Raw genomic sequence first — 10000 nt, 5'->3', positions numbered from 1 at the left:
ATAATTAGTGAGAGCAACTCTGACATCACAAACAACCATGCACGAGTCTCAAATAACACCCTATAAATAGCACCCTATTTTGATATGCATATAAATGGGCCCTGGTCAAAAAAAAGTAGTGCACTATGTACAGACTAGGGAGCCATTTGGGATGCAGTTTTCGTTTTGATGCATTCAGGCACTAAGAAACAACGATATTTGATAAGAGGCTGTTATGTCTTTCTTAGCTGTGTGAATGATGCTTTTTTTTTGGGGGGGGGGGGGGTGAGATCGACAACATAATTTCTAATTTACTGGGATTGTTACATCCGTTGTTGGAATGAGACCAAGGTGCAGCGTGGGTAAGCGTACACCTTTGTTTATTTTTGAAGAACATTTTTTAAAAAAAATGTAAAAAGATCAATTGAACGTAAAGTTCAGCAGGGCTCGACAGCAACTAACAAAAAACAAGATCCCACAACTGAAGGTGGGGAAAAAGGGCTGCCTAAGTATGATCCCCAATCAGAGACAACGATAGACAGCTGCCTCTGATTGGGAAGCATACCCGGCCAACAAAGAAATAGAAACATAGATTTGCACACCCAAGTCACACCCTGACCTAAACAAATAGAGAATAAAAAAGGCTCTCTAAGGTCAGGGAGTGACAGGGATATAGTACTGTAATGTTATAATTCACTGGGATATAGTACTGTAATGTAATTTACTGGGATATAGTACTGTAATGTAATATACTGGGATATAGTACTGTAATGTAATATACTGGGATATAGTACTGTAATGTAATTTACTGGGATATAGTACTGTAATGTAATTTACTGGGATATAGTACTGTAATGTAATATACTGGGATATAGTGCTGTAATGTAATTTACTGGGATATAGTACTGTAATGTAATATACTGGGATATAGTACTGTAATGTAATTTACTGGGACATAGTACTGTAATGTAATTTACTGGGATATAGTACTGTAATGTAATATACTGGGATATAGTACTGTAATGTTATAATTTACTGGGATAGAGTACTGTAATGTTGTAATTTACTGGGACATAGTACTGTAATGTAATTTACTGGGATATAGTACTGTAATGTAATATACTGGGATATAGTACTGTAATGGAATTTACTGGGATATAGTACTGTAATGTTATAATTTACTGGGATATAGTACTGTAATGTTGTCATTTACTGGGATATAGTACTGTAATGTTGTAATTTACTAGGATATAGGACTGTAATGTTGTAATTTACTGGGATATAGTACTGTAATGTAATTTACTGGGATATGGTACTGTAATGTTATAATTTACTGGGATATAGTACTGTAATGTTGTAATTTACTGGGATATAGTACTGTAATGTAATTTACTTGGATATATTACTGTAATGTAATATACTGGGACATAGTACTGTAATGTTATAATTTACTGGGATATAGTACTGTAATGTAATTTACTGGGATATAGTACTGTAATGTAATATACTGGGATATAGTGCTGTAATGTAATTTACTGGGATATAGTACTGTAATGTAATATACTGGGATATAGTACTGTAATGTAATATACTGGGATATAGTGCTGTAATGTAATTTACTGGGATATAGTACTGTACTGTAATGTAATTTACTGGGATATAGTACTGTAATGTAATTTACTGGGATATAGTGCTGTAATGTAATTTACTGGGATATAGTACTGTAATGTAATATACTGGGATATAGTGCTGTAATGTAATTTACTGGGATATAGTACTGTAATGTAATTTACTGGGATATAGTACTGTACTGTAATGTAATTTACTGGGATATAGTACTGTAATGTAATTTACTGAGATATAGTACTGTAATGTAATTTACTGGGATATAGTACTGTAATGTAATTTACTGAGATATAGTACTGTAATGTAATATACAGGGATATAGTACTGTAATGTAATTTACTGGGATATAGTACTGTAATGTAATATACAGGGATATAGTACTGTAATGTAATATACTGGGATATAGTACTGTAATGTAATTTACTGGGATATAGTACTGTAATGTAATATACTGGGATATAGTGCTGTAATGTAATTTACTGGGATATAGTACTGTAATGTAATATACTGGGTTATAGTACTGTAATGTTGTCTCCTTTTACAAAGCTCTCTCTGCATCTCACAGTTCAAAGTATACAAACCTTTGTAAGTAATTTCACCTCTAAATCTGTCTCTAACACAGGTACTAAAATGCAATCATTCTTTTTTGTGGTAATATTTATATATATATTTATTTATTTCTTTTAAATGAACAACACAAATCATTTCAATACATTTAATTATTTACCTTGGATTTGTTTTGTACCTGCGTGTAATTATGCGTTAAGATGACAACGTGTTTAGAGAATTAACTGAGAGACATATTTCCAGTATCTAATGAAGCCTTATCAACTTTCCCTGACCTGCAAAACGTCCACGACATCAACCTCACAAGCCATAGTTAAAACAATGGCGATGAGGAAGGGCTTCAAGCCTAATAAATAGTAACTAGTGTGTGTTGGATTGGACTGGAAGGGAAAGGAGTGGGGTTCTGGACTTAATAATGGCTGGGAAATAACGATAATGAGGTCTTGGGAAACATGAGCACTGGTTCACTTATAATGACAAATAGCCCTGAGCTGGAGAGAGAGAGTGGATTTCAGTCTGTGGCTTGGCTGAACCCACTATTGCACCACTTGCTATTGAGCTTTTCTTCATGTGAAGTGAAATTCATATATTTCTCTCTCTCTCTCTCTCTCTCTCTCTCTCTCTCTCTCTCTCTCTCTCTCTCTCTCTCTCTCTCTCTCTCTCTATCTCTCTCTCTCTCTATCTCTCTCTCTCTCTCTCTCTCTCCCTTTCTTCCTCTCTCTCTCTCTCTCTCTCTCTCTCTCTCTCTCTCTCTCTCTCTCTCTCTCTCTCTCTCCTCTCCCTCTCGCTCTCTCTCCCTCTCTCCTTCTCTCTGTCGCTCTCTCTCCTTCTCTCTCTCTCTCTCTCCCTCTCTCTCTCTCCCTCTCTCCTTCTCTCTCTCTCTCTCTCTCCCTCTCTCTCTCTCCTTCTCTCTCTCTCCAATGTTATGTCAGTCTTGGTTTTACTTAAGGGTTATTAATCATTGCATCATTGGTCACTCCAGGACAATCCTACCAAATAGCAAAGCAGTCCTGTTTTTTAACACTTGAGAACTGTTATTTATTATACCCACAGAGTTTCTACGGCGTCTTTCTCAACAAAGGAGAACGGGGATCCACCAAATGTCTGAAGTTCTTTTGATCCAAAGACACAAAACACACGATGGAGAAGAACATAGGGAGAGGAGCACCTAATGATGATCCTCTGAACAGAGGCTACGTCCCAAACAGCACCCTGTTCCCTATATAGGGCACTACATTGAACCAGGGGCCCATAAGGAAGCAGACCAGGCTATATTTAGAGATAAGGTGTCAGCTTTAATAAATTAGACTTATTTGCTGGTGTTTCTGAAGGTTTTCGCTGTGGATCCACCCTCTCTCTCCCTGTCCTCCGCTGCCTCCCAGGGGCCCTGTGGCCAAGGACCACTGCCTCTCCTCTCCTCTCTTCCTGAGGCTGTGTCCCAAATGGCTCCGTATTCCCTATAGAGTGCACTTATTTTGATCAAAAGAGCCAGAGAACCATTTGGGCCCCTGGTTAAAAGTAGTGCACTATATAGGGAATAGGGTGCTGTTTGGAACCGAGCCACCCTGAGGTAACTGATGTCTGCTTGCTGCCCAATGTCCAGATCGCTGTCCTGTGACCTCAAATTGGCGGGACCAGCACCATATCCAATCCAATCCACACACTGTTTCCTAACCTAATCTCTCCTGTGTCACACAACAAATTGCCACATTCAGACAATGGGAATGGATGGAGATGTATGGGGGGGTGGGGGGGGGGGGGGGAGACAGGGGAGAGAGGAGAGACAGGGGGAGAGGGGAGACAGGGAGAGAGGGGGGAGGAGGGGTGGAGGCGGAGAGGGGGAGAGAAGGGAGACAGGGGGAGAGAGGAGAGACAGGGGGAGAGGGGGAGAAGGGAGACAGGGGAGAGGGGGAGAGGGGGGAGACAGGGGGAGAGGGGGAGAAGGGAGAGGGGGGAGAAGGGAGACGAAGAGAGGGGGGTGAGGAGGACAGGGGAGAGAAGGGAGAAGGGAGAAGGGAGAGAAGGGAGACGGGAGAAAGGGGGAGAAGAGGAGGAGGAGGACAGGGAGAGAGAAGGGAGACGGGGGAGTAAGGGTGGAGGGGGAGAAGGGTGACGGGGGAGGGGAGAGAAGGGAGACAGGGGGATAGAGCTCCAACGAGCAGAAAAAGGGTCCAGGAGTGACAGGAGGGGTACCTCAGTAACCAGAGAAACCCTAAGCAGCACATTGATTTGAGTTACAAACCTTCTCTAATGGGAAACAAATGCTGTGGCTGTGAATGTGCACTTCACCGTAAGAAAACCACAACCTCCCATTGGCCTGACTGGAATACCACCAACACAGGCTGAATGCATCCCAAATGGAATACCACAGCCTTGTATACTGTATAGACCCCAGGGCCCAAAAGTAGTGCACTATGTAGGGAATAGGGTGGTATTAAGGATGCAGAAAAACACAGCCCCCGAAGCAGGAAGTGGAGAGCTGTCTAACAGGCTCGCTAGCACGGCGTCGTGGTTAAAACCCCACGACAAAATGTTTTCTTTCTTCATTACAGGATTGATGAAGCACCCAAACGGAGGAGAATTTGGGGGGGGGGGAAACGGTTTAGAGGACATAAACCCCGTTAAAAAAAAAACAGATCCTTCCTTAAAAATAAGAACAAAAGCAGGAATCAACGATAAAACCACATGACCAATTATTCCTTTTTCTACCAAAGTAAAACATAGACTTGGCCTCAACGGATCTGATAGGACATGAAGGACTGGTAACGATTTTTGGGACCTATCCAGCTGGAATCCAAACATCTGACTCAAGGTCTGACTCAAAATCTGTACGAAAAAAAATCTGAAGTGATTTGATTTGCCTGGTTGTTATTCACAAAGACATGTCCAGCGCCTATTGTGTTACAGCCCTCTCTACCGCCAACTGTCTGTGTCTGTTTTAAAGAAGCGTGCGTGTGTGTGTGTGTGTGTGTGTGTGTGTGTGTGTGTGTGTGTGTGTGTGTGTGTGTGTGTGCGTGTGTGTGCGTACATGCAGGTGTGTGTGTGTGTGTGTGTGCGTACATGCGGGTGTGTGTGTGTGTGTGTGTGTGCGTACATGCGGGTGTGTCTGGGTCCTAACCACCGTCTGTACGGTCGTGGTTCCAACACGGTGTTGACAGTAAGCACACAGAGCTCCAGCAGGGCTTTTCACACTGCTCAACAAAAGGGGAGTGTCCCTCTTTGTGCATCACAATCAAATAGAGGCCCTTTTAGAACACATATGTCCCACTCTGAACAGCCTGGTCTGATGCTAACTAGCTGGAGCTGAACAGCCTGGTCTGATGCTAACTAGCTGGAGCTGAACAGCCTGGTCTGATGCTAACTAGCTGGAGCTGAACAGCCTGGTATGATGCTAACTAGCTGGAGCTGAACAGCCTGGTCTGATGCTAACTAGCTGGAGCTGAACAGACTGGTCTGATGCTAACTAGCTGGAGCTGAACAGCCTGGTCTGATGCTAACTAGCTGGAGCTGAACAGACTGGTCTGATGCTAACTAGCTGGAGCTGAACAGCCTGGTCTGATGCTAACTAGCTGGAGCTGAACAGACTGGTCTGATGCTAACTAGCTGGAGCTGAACAGACTGGTCTGATGCTAACTAGCTGGAGCTGAACAGCCTGGTCTGATGCTAACTATCTGGAGCTGAACAGCCTGGTCTGATGCTAACTAGCTGGAGCTGAACAGACTGGTCTGATGCTAACTAGCTGGAGCTGAACAGACTGGTCTGATGCTAACTAGCTGGAGATGAACAGCCTGGTATGATGCTAACTAGCTGGAGCTGAACAGACTGGTCTGATGCTAACTAGCTGGAGCTGAACAGAATGGTATGATGCTAACTAGCTGGAGCTGAACAGCCTGGTCTAATGCTAACTAGCTGGAGCTGAACAGAATGGTCTGATGCTAACTAGCTGGAGCTGAACAGCCTGGTCTGATGCTAACTAGCTGGAGCTGAACAGAATGGTCTGATGCTAACTAGCTGGAGCTGAACAGCCTGGTCTAATGCTAACTAGCTGGAGCTGAACAGACTGGTCTGATGCTAACTAGCTGGAGCTGAACAGCCTGGTATGATGCTAACTAGCTGGAGCTGAACAGCCTGGTATGATGCTAACTAGCTGGAGCTGAACAGCCTGGTATGATGCTAACTAGCTGGAGCTGAACAGACTGGTCTGATGCTAACTAGCTGGAGCTGAACAGCCTGGTATGATGCTAACTAGCTGGAGCTGAACAGCCTGGTATGATGCTAACTAGCTGGAGCTGAACAGACTGGTCTGATGCTAACTAGCTGGAGCTGAACAGCCTGGTATGATGCTAACTAGCTGGAGCTGAACAGACTGGTCTGATGCTAACTAGCTGGAGCTGAACAGACTGGTCTGATGCTAACTAGCTGGAGCTGAACAGACTGGTCTGATGCTAACTAGCTGGAGCTGAACAGACTGGTCTGATGCTAACTAGCTGGAGCTGAACAGCCTGGTCTGATGCTAACTAGCTGGAGCTGAACAGACTGGTCTGATGCTAACTAGCTGGAGCTGAACAGCCTGGTATGATGCTAACTAGCTGGAGCTGAACAGCCTGGTATGATGCCAACTTGTATCCTGTCTCTATAGTCCTTAACTCTGTCAGTCCCATGTATCCTGTCTCTATAGTCCTTAACTCTGTCAGACCCATGTATCCTGTCTCTATAGTCCTTAACTCTGGCAGTCCCATGTATCCTGTCTCTATAGTCCTTCTTTAAAGCTGTAATAAAATTGGTTGTTTTCTTCATACTAAGAAGACTAAGTATTGGGTGCTTGGATGTAGAAGTAGAAGGGGCTTGATGTAGAAGTAGAAGGGGCTTGATGTAGAAGTAGAAGGGGCTTGACTGTAGAAGTAGAAGGGGCTTGATGTAGATGTAGAAGGGGCTTGATGTAGAAGTAGAAGGGGCTTGATGTAGAAGTAGAAGGGGCTTGATGTAGAAGTAGAAGGGGCTTGATGTAGAAGTAGAAGGGGCTTGATGTAACAAATCCATATTTCTGTTTACAGTTTACTGTAAAATATTTCCATCAGATTGTTGTTGTTTTTATAAACACCCAATGGTTTCCTGTCCCAGTCCATATTATTTCTCTGTTTGTAATGCAATGTACTGACATGCAGGGCCAAGGAACTCAGCAATTCAGCTCCATCCTTGTTTGTTTCTGTCAGCTTCATCGTTAGCAAGACACACACACACGCGAGAAGGTCTTTTTGCAAACTCAAGACGTGTGAGTGTATTTCGTCTTTCAGTCAGGAGCGACTGGCTGGAGCCGGCCTCTTCCGCAGGCCGCGTGTGTGTGTGTGTGTGTGTGTGTGTGTGTGTGTGTGTGTGTGTGTGTGTGTGTGTGTGTGTGTGCGTGCGTGCGTGCGTGTGTGTGTGTGCGTGCGTGCATCTCTTCCTCTCGACACATGTTAAACTCATTTCCGCAAGCAACCACACCATCCTATATTCAGCCTGATGTTTACTGACGTCACACTGGAACCCAACCACTGGTTAGGAAATAGTTTAATTACTTTTCTAATACGTTTCTTAGTAATTATCTACTAAGAGTAAAGAAATCTGTAATTTTACCACAACTAACTCCAACTTTGTAGGAGATATTGAGTCCATGTGAGTGTTAGAATAATGTTAGTCAGAGGAAAGCAACCTGTCCAGGAGGCTGGGAGTCAGGGGCAGGCAGAAAGAGAAAGATATATATATATATAGAAAGAGAGAGAGAGAGGGAGAGAGAGAGAGAAAGAGAGGGAGGGAGAGAGAGAGAGAACGACAGAGAGAGAGAGAGAGAGGGAGAGAGAGAGAGAGGGGGGGGGGGTTGAGAACAAAATAAAGAATGTGACAGAGAGTGGTTTTCATTTTCTCAGAGAGAGTGTGAGAGTTAGACTAGCCTGCCAAGTTACAGGTTCAACTCTGTAGCTCCTCAGGCCTGAAGCTCAGCCAAGTTACAGGTTCAACTCTGTAGCTCCTCAGGCCTGAAGCTCAGCCAGTCCATCAGCCAAGTTACAGGTTCAACTCTGTGGCTCCTCAAGCCTGAAGCTCAGCCAGTCCATCAGCCAAGTTACAGGTTCAACTCTGTGGCTCCTCAGGCCTGAAGCTCAGCCAAGTTACAGGTTCAACTCTGTAGCTCCTCAGGCCTGAAGCTCAGCCAGTCCATCAGCCAAGTTACAGGTTCAACTCTGTGGCTCCTCAAGCCTGAAGCTCAGCCAGTCCATCAGGCAAGTTACAGGTTCAACTCTGTGGCTCCTCAGGCCTGAAGCTCAGCCAAGTTACAGGTTCAACTCTGTAGCTCCTCAGGCCTGAAGCTCAGCCAGTCCATCAGCCAAGTTACAGGTTCAACTCTGTGGCTCCTCAAGCCTGAAGCTCAGCCAGTCCATCAGCCAAGTTACAGGTTCAACTCTGTGGCTCCTCAGGCCTGAAGCTCAGCCAAGTTACAGGTTCAACACTGTGGCTCCTGAAGCCTGAAGCTCAGCCAGTCCATCAGGTTCAACACTGTGGCTCCTCAGGCCTGAAGCTCAGCCAAGTTACAGGTTCAACACTGTGGCTCCTGAAGCCTGAAGCTCAGCCAAGTTACAGGTTCAACACTGTGGCTCCTCAGGCCTGAAGCTCAGCCAAGTTACAGGTTCAACACTGTGGCTCCTGAAGCCTGAATCTCAGCCAGTCCATCAGGTTCAACACTGTGGCTCCTCAGGCCTGAAGCTCAGCCAAGTTACAGGTTCAACACTGTGGCTCCTCAGCCTGAAGCTCAGCCAAGTTACAGGTTCAACACTGTGGCTCCTCAGGCCTGAAGCTCAGCCAAGTTACAGGTTCAACACTGTGGCTCCTCAGGCCTGAAGCTCAGCCAAGTTACAGGTTCAACTCTGTGGCTCCTCAGGCCTGAAGCTCAGCCAGTCCATCAGCCAAGTTACAGGTTCAACTCTGTGGCTCCTCAGGCCTGAAGCTCAGCCAAGTTACAGGTTCAACTCTGTAGCTCCTCAGGCCTGAAGCTCAGCCAGTCCATCAGCCAAGTTACAGTTCAACTCTGTGGCTCCTCAAGCCTGAAGCTCAGCCAGTCCATCAGGCAAGTTACAGGTTCAACTCTGTGGCTCCTCAGGCCTGAAGCTCAGCCAAGTTACAGGTTCAACTCTGTAGCTCCTCAGGCCTGAAGCTCAGCCAGTCCATCAGCCAAGTTACAGGTTCAACTCTGTGGCTCCTCAAGCCTGAAGCTCAGCCAGTCATCAGCCAAGTTACAGGTTCAACTCTGTGGCTCCTCAGGCCTGAAGCTCAGCCAAGTTACAGGTTCAACTCTGTGGCTCCTCAGGCCTGAAGCTCAGCCAGTCCATCAGGTTCAACACTGTGGCTCCTCAGGCCTGAAGCTCAGCCAAGTTACAGGTTCAACTCTGTGGCTCCTCAGGCCTGAAGCTCAGCCCAAGTTACAGGTTCAACTCTGTGGCTCCTCAAGCTGAAGCTCAGCCAGTCCATCAGGCAAGTTACAGGTTCAACTCTGTGGCTCCTCAGGCCTGAAGCTCAGCCAAGTTACAGGTTCAACACTGTGGCTCCTGAAGCCTGAAGCTCAGCCAAGTTACAGGTTCAACACTGTGGCTCCTCAGGCCCTGAAGCTCAGCCAAGTTACAGGTTCAACTCTGTGGCTCCTCAGGCCTGAAGCTCAGCCAAGTTACAGGTTCAACACTGTGGCTCCTGAAGCCTGAAGCTCAGCCAAGTTACAGGTTCCAACTCTGTGGCTCCTCAGGCCTGAAGCTCAGCCAAGTTACAGGTTCAACACTGTGGCTCCTGAAGCCTGAAGCTCAGC

At 45.5% G+C, this 10000-nt stretch overlaps 1 protein-coding gene across 18 annotated transcripts in view; it reads right to left on the bottom strand.

The window, feature by feature from the left end:
* The window catches only part of LOC110531625 (transcription factor COE3), a 222514-nt gene that overhangs the window by 194145 nt on the left and 18369 nt on the right, over positions 1-10000 (bottom strand). The gene's annotated exons all lie outside the window — the stretch shown is intronic.

This window comes from Oncorhynchus mykiss, chromosome 23 (assembly GCF_057628025.1).
Source record: "Oncorhynchus mykiss isolate SJ-2025 chromosome 23, ASM5762802v1, whole genome shotgun sequence".
Classification (NCBI taxonomy): domain Eukaryota; kingdom Metazoa; phylum Chordata; class Actinopteri; order Salmoniformes; family Salmonidae; genus Oncorhynchus; species Oncorhynchus mykiss.
Note: the sequence above shows the minus strand (reverse complement) of the source record. Positions and strands in the feature narration are given on the sequence as shown.